At 36.6% G+C, this 6,585-nt stretch overlaps 1 pseudogene across 1 annotated transcript in view; it reads right to left on the bottom strand.

The window, feature by feature from the left end:
• Positions 1 to 12: 12 nt before the first annotated feature.
• LOC148721180 (metaxin-2-like) overlaps positions 13 to 6,585 on the bottom strand; it is a 9,738-nt pseudogene continuing 3,165 nt past the window's right edge. The window contains exons 6-9 of the transcript XR_015993473.1: positions 5,784 to 5,876; positions 4,764 to 4,936; positions 3,608 to 3,684; positions 13 to 1,496 (exon numbers count right to left, since the gene is read on the bottom strand). The product of XR_015993473.1 is annotated as a metaxin-2-like (transcript). The remainder of the gene's footprint in view (positions 1,497 to 3,607; positions 3,685 to 4,763; positions 4,937 to 5,783; positions 5,877 to 6,585) is intronic.

The following is a 6,585-nucleotide window of genomic DNA, read 5'->3' as shown; positions in this document are numbered from 1 at the left end:
AAAATTCAGATATTAACTGGACTATATTCTTCTTTTTTAATTGACTAAATTTTACACCTTAAAGGATATCTTTAGTCTGCTACATTTTCTGATCTCTTCTGTCTGTTTTCCACAGCTATAATAACCAAAGAACAAAAGAATTCGACACACACCCGGCTCGTTTCTTCGTCCATAAAATAACCTTGACCTGTTCTAGGCTCCCAGTAAATGGGTACGAAGTAAATAGCGGGCGTACGACACACCGGCTTTTCTTTCGTTCTGTACTACTTTTCGTACGCACAACCACTCAATCGTACGTTTACATACATACATACATACATACTTTATTGCATAGCTCCCCCCTGGGGGCTCTTCCGCCATACATGAATATAAGATATTAAGTCGTAAAAACGTCATAATAAGATAACATGATATTAAAAAAAAAAAAAAAAAAAAAAAAAAAATTAGCTTATATTTCAATACTAAAGTCACATGTTACGAATTAAGAATATTCTTAAAAATTTTCTTTTTAAAACCACTTAGGCTATCTGTGTCTCTGATAAATTTGGGTAAAAAATTATAACTTTTAGCCCCACGGAAGGCAAAAGCCCTTTGCCCAGCCGCGATCCTGCACTTGGGCAACGTAAGCTCGCTCTTCTGTCTGGTATCTCTTTGGTGAATTTCGGAACGTTGTTTAAATCGTTCACAGAGATAGTTAGGAGTCAAGTTGTTGATGCATTTATAAACCATGACTAAGTCATTACGTTTAATACAGGTAGGGTAATGTAGGCAAGAAACGACATCTATAATAACGCCAAACTGAAAAAATCAACTCTTAATTTAATCCCTTTCTAATTATCGAATGTCGACAAATAATATATATTTTTTGTTCAATTTAGAACAGAAGTTTCTAAACACAGATGGTAAGAAATTAACTTTTGCCCTGTGTTGCTTGCCGTGAACGTCAAAATTTTTCTCTCCAAAGACAAGAGACGAGCAGCTTCGTGCTCCTGAGTGTTAACAGTAAAGGGTGAAAGTTTCTAAAGAAACTGTGGTGCTGCGTCGATGGGGGTAACAAGGTAATTGGTTATATCAACTAAGTTGAAATTGTAAATTGGCCACCGTAAAGAGTTAAAAAGCTGACGTTTCGAGCGTTTGCCCTTCGTCAGAGCGAACGGCGAAGGGCTAACGCTCAAAAACGTCGGCTTTTTAACTCGTTACGGTGGCCAATTTACAACTTTCACTTAGTTGATATAACCAATTACTGTGCTAACAGTATATCGTTAGAAGGCGATGGAGGGGAAATCTCTTATGAAGTCTGCAGTAATTGGCTTTATCTGCCCTCGTTTTCAAAAGCGATCGCTCCTGCCTACTGAAAAAATTCCTCCAGGATCCTCATAACGAAGTCTTCAAGATTTTTGTGGGCCTTAACTACAGAGCTGAGAGAACCATCTGGTAGGTATCTGGTCAGAAGTGAGTGGAGATGGCCAAACACAAGTGCATCTAACTCTATGGACCTGAAAAAGCAAAACGATAACAATGTGAAGGATTATCACAGCAAAAACAACATTAATTATGATGACGATGATGATAATAATAAGAAAAGTAATAATAGTATTAATAGTATTAATAATAGTAATAATAGTAATAATAGTATTAATAATTGTAATATTTTTTATAAGTGCAACGATGTGTAGTTTCATAGGTTACGCTGTGCGCCCTATGAAACTTTCTTTTCCTGGCATGCTGAAGTTCATTAAACTGCTTCATAATAGTAATAATATGTATGAGAACGAGAGGGCAATAGCATATTGGCACATTCCCTTTACGCAGATGGCACGCATGTAAAAGCGAGCAGGATCGACGCCACCATCGTCGACAAGGAGAACAAGAAAATATCGGTGATCGAGATGAGCTGCCCGTGGCTAGAAAACAGGGAGGACAAAGCTGCCGAAAAAACAGCAAAGTATGGGCCACTGCGCTGGGAGCTTGAACAGAGATACCCTGATTATCGGGTGACACAATACAACATTATTGTGGAAGTACTCGGAGGTTATTCAAGAAATGTTAGAAAGGCACTTAAAGAGCTAGAGGGGGATGAGAGTGACACAACAGCTCTACAGATACAGAAATCAGTCATCATAAGTTCACTCAATATTGCGAGGCGCTTTCAGAATTTGAGATAAGGGATATTAGATTTTTTAACACATTTAAGCGTTATCATAGTGATGTTATAGAACTTTCAGTGTTTACATTGAGGATTTTACTAAATAGTAATTACGTTTAGGACTAAGGCTTTTATATTAAGAATTGCCATAGTTCACTCAATATGGCGAGGTGCTTTAAGATTGAAATAAGGGATATTAGATGTTTTATTACATTTAAGCGTTTCGATAGTGACGTATGAAACCTTTAGTATTTTGACTGAAGTTTTTATTACATAGCAATTGAGTTTAGGACTTTCATCACTAGGGTTTCATAATTAGGAATTACCACAGGAATTTTAATTGTAAGGACTTTGATCGTTGCATTGATTGGTTACAGCTTGCCGCCCAATCATTGTTTAGGATAGCTGGGCATCCAGAAGTGTTTACTGCCATAATAATAATAATAATAATAATAATAATAATAATAATAATAATAATAATGATACTGATAATAATAATAATAATAATAATAATAATAATTATAGTCTCTATTTCCAATAGATACAAGAACTTATATTATCTTATGTTACAAACCACGTTGCTACAGAACTAATACATTAACTACACAAAGCAAAACCACCCTTAAAAATTTGGTGATTGACATTTTAAAGTGCATGATGTTGATGTTAGGCTTGTGACCAGACCTTTTCCCTGACCTTAAAGCTGGATGATTTTTAGTGAGTTTATTGTAATTTTTATATATATATATATTTTTTTATGAAGTGACTTGTTTTTAAATGGGGTCGTCACAAAACTCTTTTACAAATTAACCTTATGGCATTTTTTGTCTTTTTCTTTCCTGCAAATATGCCATTATGCCATTAAATTAAATTGTAATAGATTTAAGACCTGGCATAATTATCCACCATGGATGACCAATAGAATGGGAGACCATTTTAAAGATATTGCAATCTTGTTTTTCTAAAATGTTTCTCTAATGATGATGATAGTGACCATTCTTTTATGAAAGAAAAACATTCTATCACCATGGCAGGCTTAAGCCAATCTGGAATTTACATGGAAAGTGTGAAAGGTGAAAAAAAGAGAAAGTTGATGGAAAATACAAAAGTTAAATACCGGTACTGATTATTGAAAGGACCTGTTGAGCTTATCTGGGCAAAGTTTCTAAAGAAACTGTGGTATTGCATATGTGCAGGGGGTTTTTTTTAGAGCACCAGCCCTTGTGAGTCAGAGTGAAAGTGCTACTGCTTGAAAAGTCTAAATCGTCAACTCAGTAGATAAAACCCAATTACTTTGAGCTGATGTTTGATGCCAAAACCCAATTACTTTGAGCTGATGTTTGATGCCAAAGATACGTGTTAGTAGCCATTAAGGTGATGCACAGAAGAGCAGTTAACGGGTCTTTATGCCAACAAAATAATAACTTCTATTTTACTTATTAACCTTAAAGGTTATTTTACCTGTCACTTATGAAGAATTTGTTATTTCCAAGTTTTTCAGAGAGGGCTTGACATCTCTGCCTAAATTCTTCAAGAACCTGTTAAATATATAAAAGTAAATTAAATGAAAACGGAATCATGTTAAAGATGTCATGCACAAGGTCTTAAAATAATTGAGAAGAATATGCTTCCTTTCTATAACATCAAGAAACGGTTAGATATTCTAGTCTTCTCAGATAGGGACAAATAAATGGAGGTCCCATCTCCTGCAGGGTTAGGGGTAGGAGACATTAATTTCCCACGCACAAGATTACTGTGTGATGGATGTCCTCCCCTGGGTTGGATAGGGGGTTACTGGGCCCGCAGTGATTGGCGCAAGCTGTTGTGGTGTCCCTGCCTGTTGGCAAATCTTTTAAATAAATAAATAAATAAAAGAACTATTACTAGCCACCCCTTCGAGTGTCTAGAGTCTACTTTCTCCTAACAATATCACCCCTAGTCAAACACTGTGAGGTCCTGAGAATAAAGGAAATGATCACCAGTTGAAGACGTTTTTGATTGTTACGCAAATTTTTCTTATTACCCATTGGAGAGGTACAGAGAACAGTATGGAGAATACAATACTGATGCTAAGGTGTCGCTGGTTGACCCATTCACTCCTGAGATCTCATTAGTAATTCTCCCTACTGTCTGTGATACAATTCTCATGATGTTCCTTTTGAGAGCTTGGTATTTGATCAACTAATAATCCACAGGTTGACATTTTTCTTTATTCTCATCACTAGTCTTCTTGATATTGTATTGATATTGTAAGGAGAAATTCTGTCTTGGTCACTCATGGGAGATAGAAGGTCAGAGACCTGGTTGATAATTTAAAGTTTAAGCTACAAACAGTACGTTTTTGGAGTTGTCTATCCAGCAATGGTGAGAAAAAAAGAAAAATGTTGCAGGAAAATTTGGAGGTGATTCCTCTCTTTTTCACAAACCAGCTTGGGGAGGGTACTGGTTAAGAACCCACTCAGGTGATTCAGATGGCAAACTTTTCCAGTATTTCATGTGAGGTCCTAAGTAAATAAATTTCAGGCATTGAGCCAGGATTACTCTTGCATCTTTATTATTCACAGTAACAACGTATTCATTAAGAATACTTCCAGAACTTCAAAAAGCACTTACATACCTCTTTTTCTGTCTTGTGATGCCACCCATCTCCCTTAAGTTGTCCACAGACTTTCCACAGACTTTCCACAGCCTCCGGTAGCTAAGAACAAGATTCAGGGGAACAGGGAACTGACAGCCATAATGCTGCCTTGTACGCACTGCCCAGTCTTTCTTCCACCGCAACATGTTAAGCTACTTGGGCAAGGATATAAAAAAAATTGCATTGCATTTTATGCTGACGTCCGAACTCAACCTTAATAACATTGAAAACCTTAGCAATTCAGCTCATGCTGCTATTAAGGTATCCAATAAACCATTCACTATTCAACCATTCATTTCAACTTTGTTGATATATCCAAATTGTTTCGTTACTCCCACTGACGCAGCCCCAAACAGTTTCTTTCGAAACTATCAGCCTTTATTCATTTTTAATTTTTCCATACAGTATCATCCCTAAATCAAACATCAAGGTCACAAGTGTATAGGAAATGATCATGCACTAACTAACGAAGCTCTTGATTGTTAAACAAATTCTCCTTGTCAATGCCTTAGGAAATGTTTAGAGAACAGTAGGGAGAAAGTACATTCTGATGTTAGAGAAGAGAGTGCTGATGGCAAGGAAATTCTAAATATTGTAAAATTGCACAGAAGATAATTGTTTGATCCTCTAGCCCATGATCAGACAAAACTGAAGAGCACCATGGAAATCTAAGGGGGTAGAAATATTGCAGTTTTTAGCAACCTCACTCCCTAATGCTGTTGCAAAGGTTATTACTTAGACATTACAAAGTCATGTGTGGGTTGAGTTGCTTCTTGTCCTTGCTGCAACTCGGTTGTCTTCTTTCCAAGAAAAACCAAAATGCAAAAGTTTACTTTCATTCAAAAGCATTGAAGAATTGCGGGGGACAAGACTGCAGGATAGAATATAGCACTGTCACAAACCTCTTCTTGGAGTGATTCAATAAACATGGGTGGTGGCACTAACATTTGAAACATTTATTTGGATGTAATAAGAGCCATGGCAGAATCTCCACATTACCTCAGATGGAACCAGTGAGTTTTCAATCAATGATAAATATGCCTTCATTTCTGCTTTGTCTTTCATTTCCAAGTTTGTACTTGTAGAGGAGCCCTGTAATAGGAAAGTTTGGACATAAAAACTCTTATCATATGGCAAGATTATAAGTCCTAACTTAAGGTAAATCCCAACATTCTGACTGGTTCTTACTTGGTCTATATTTTGTTATGTGGACCATTTCCAAATGAAACGGTCATGAGCTGTGTATATTTTATCGTGATAGCCAGCAAATTCAAAATGAACAGGTTTGGTCTGATTGCCATATAATAAACTACTGCCCAACCTTGCTTGCTTGAGCTATACAGGAAAATATTGGCCCTTGTTGTTATTGTATAAACCTTGTGGTGCCAGGCCCATACTGCTACAACCGAGGGGCAATATTACCCAGAATGGCCCCTGTACTCAGTTAGTAAGAAGTTCACATTCAAAATGCAACACAGATTCCATGTCAGTTCTTATATCTTCTTCAGTTGCCTGGTTGAATAAGTTTTTATTCCATATTTTAAGCATTTGATTTTAGAAAGAGGTAAAATGTGTAATTCATTTAACTAGTAAAGTTAGAAGCAGTAATCTGGAATTAATGCAGCAAGCTCAAGCTGAGAGATCTGGGTTCAAGTTCTGTCCAAGTCAGGGTGTTGTGTTTGTGGGTAAGACTTTTTCTCTCTTAGTCCCTCTTTCCACCCAGGATCACAAATGGGCATCCATGGACTATCAAGAAAGCTTGACCAAAAAATGCTGAAGATTACCATGGATATACTTGCAT

The sequence above is a fragment of the Stylophora pistillata genome, chromosome 11, assembly GCF_964205215.1.
Source record: "Stylophora pistillata chromosome 11, jaStyPist1.2, whole genome shotgun sequence".
Classification (NCBI taxonomy): domain Eukaryota; kingdom Metazoa; phylum Cnidaria; class Anthozoa; order Scleractinia; family Pocilloporidae; genus Stylophora; species Stylophora pistillata.
Note: the sequence above shows the minus strand (reverse complement) of the source record. Positions and strands in the feature narration are given on the sequence as shown.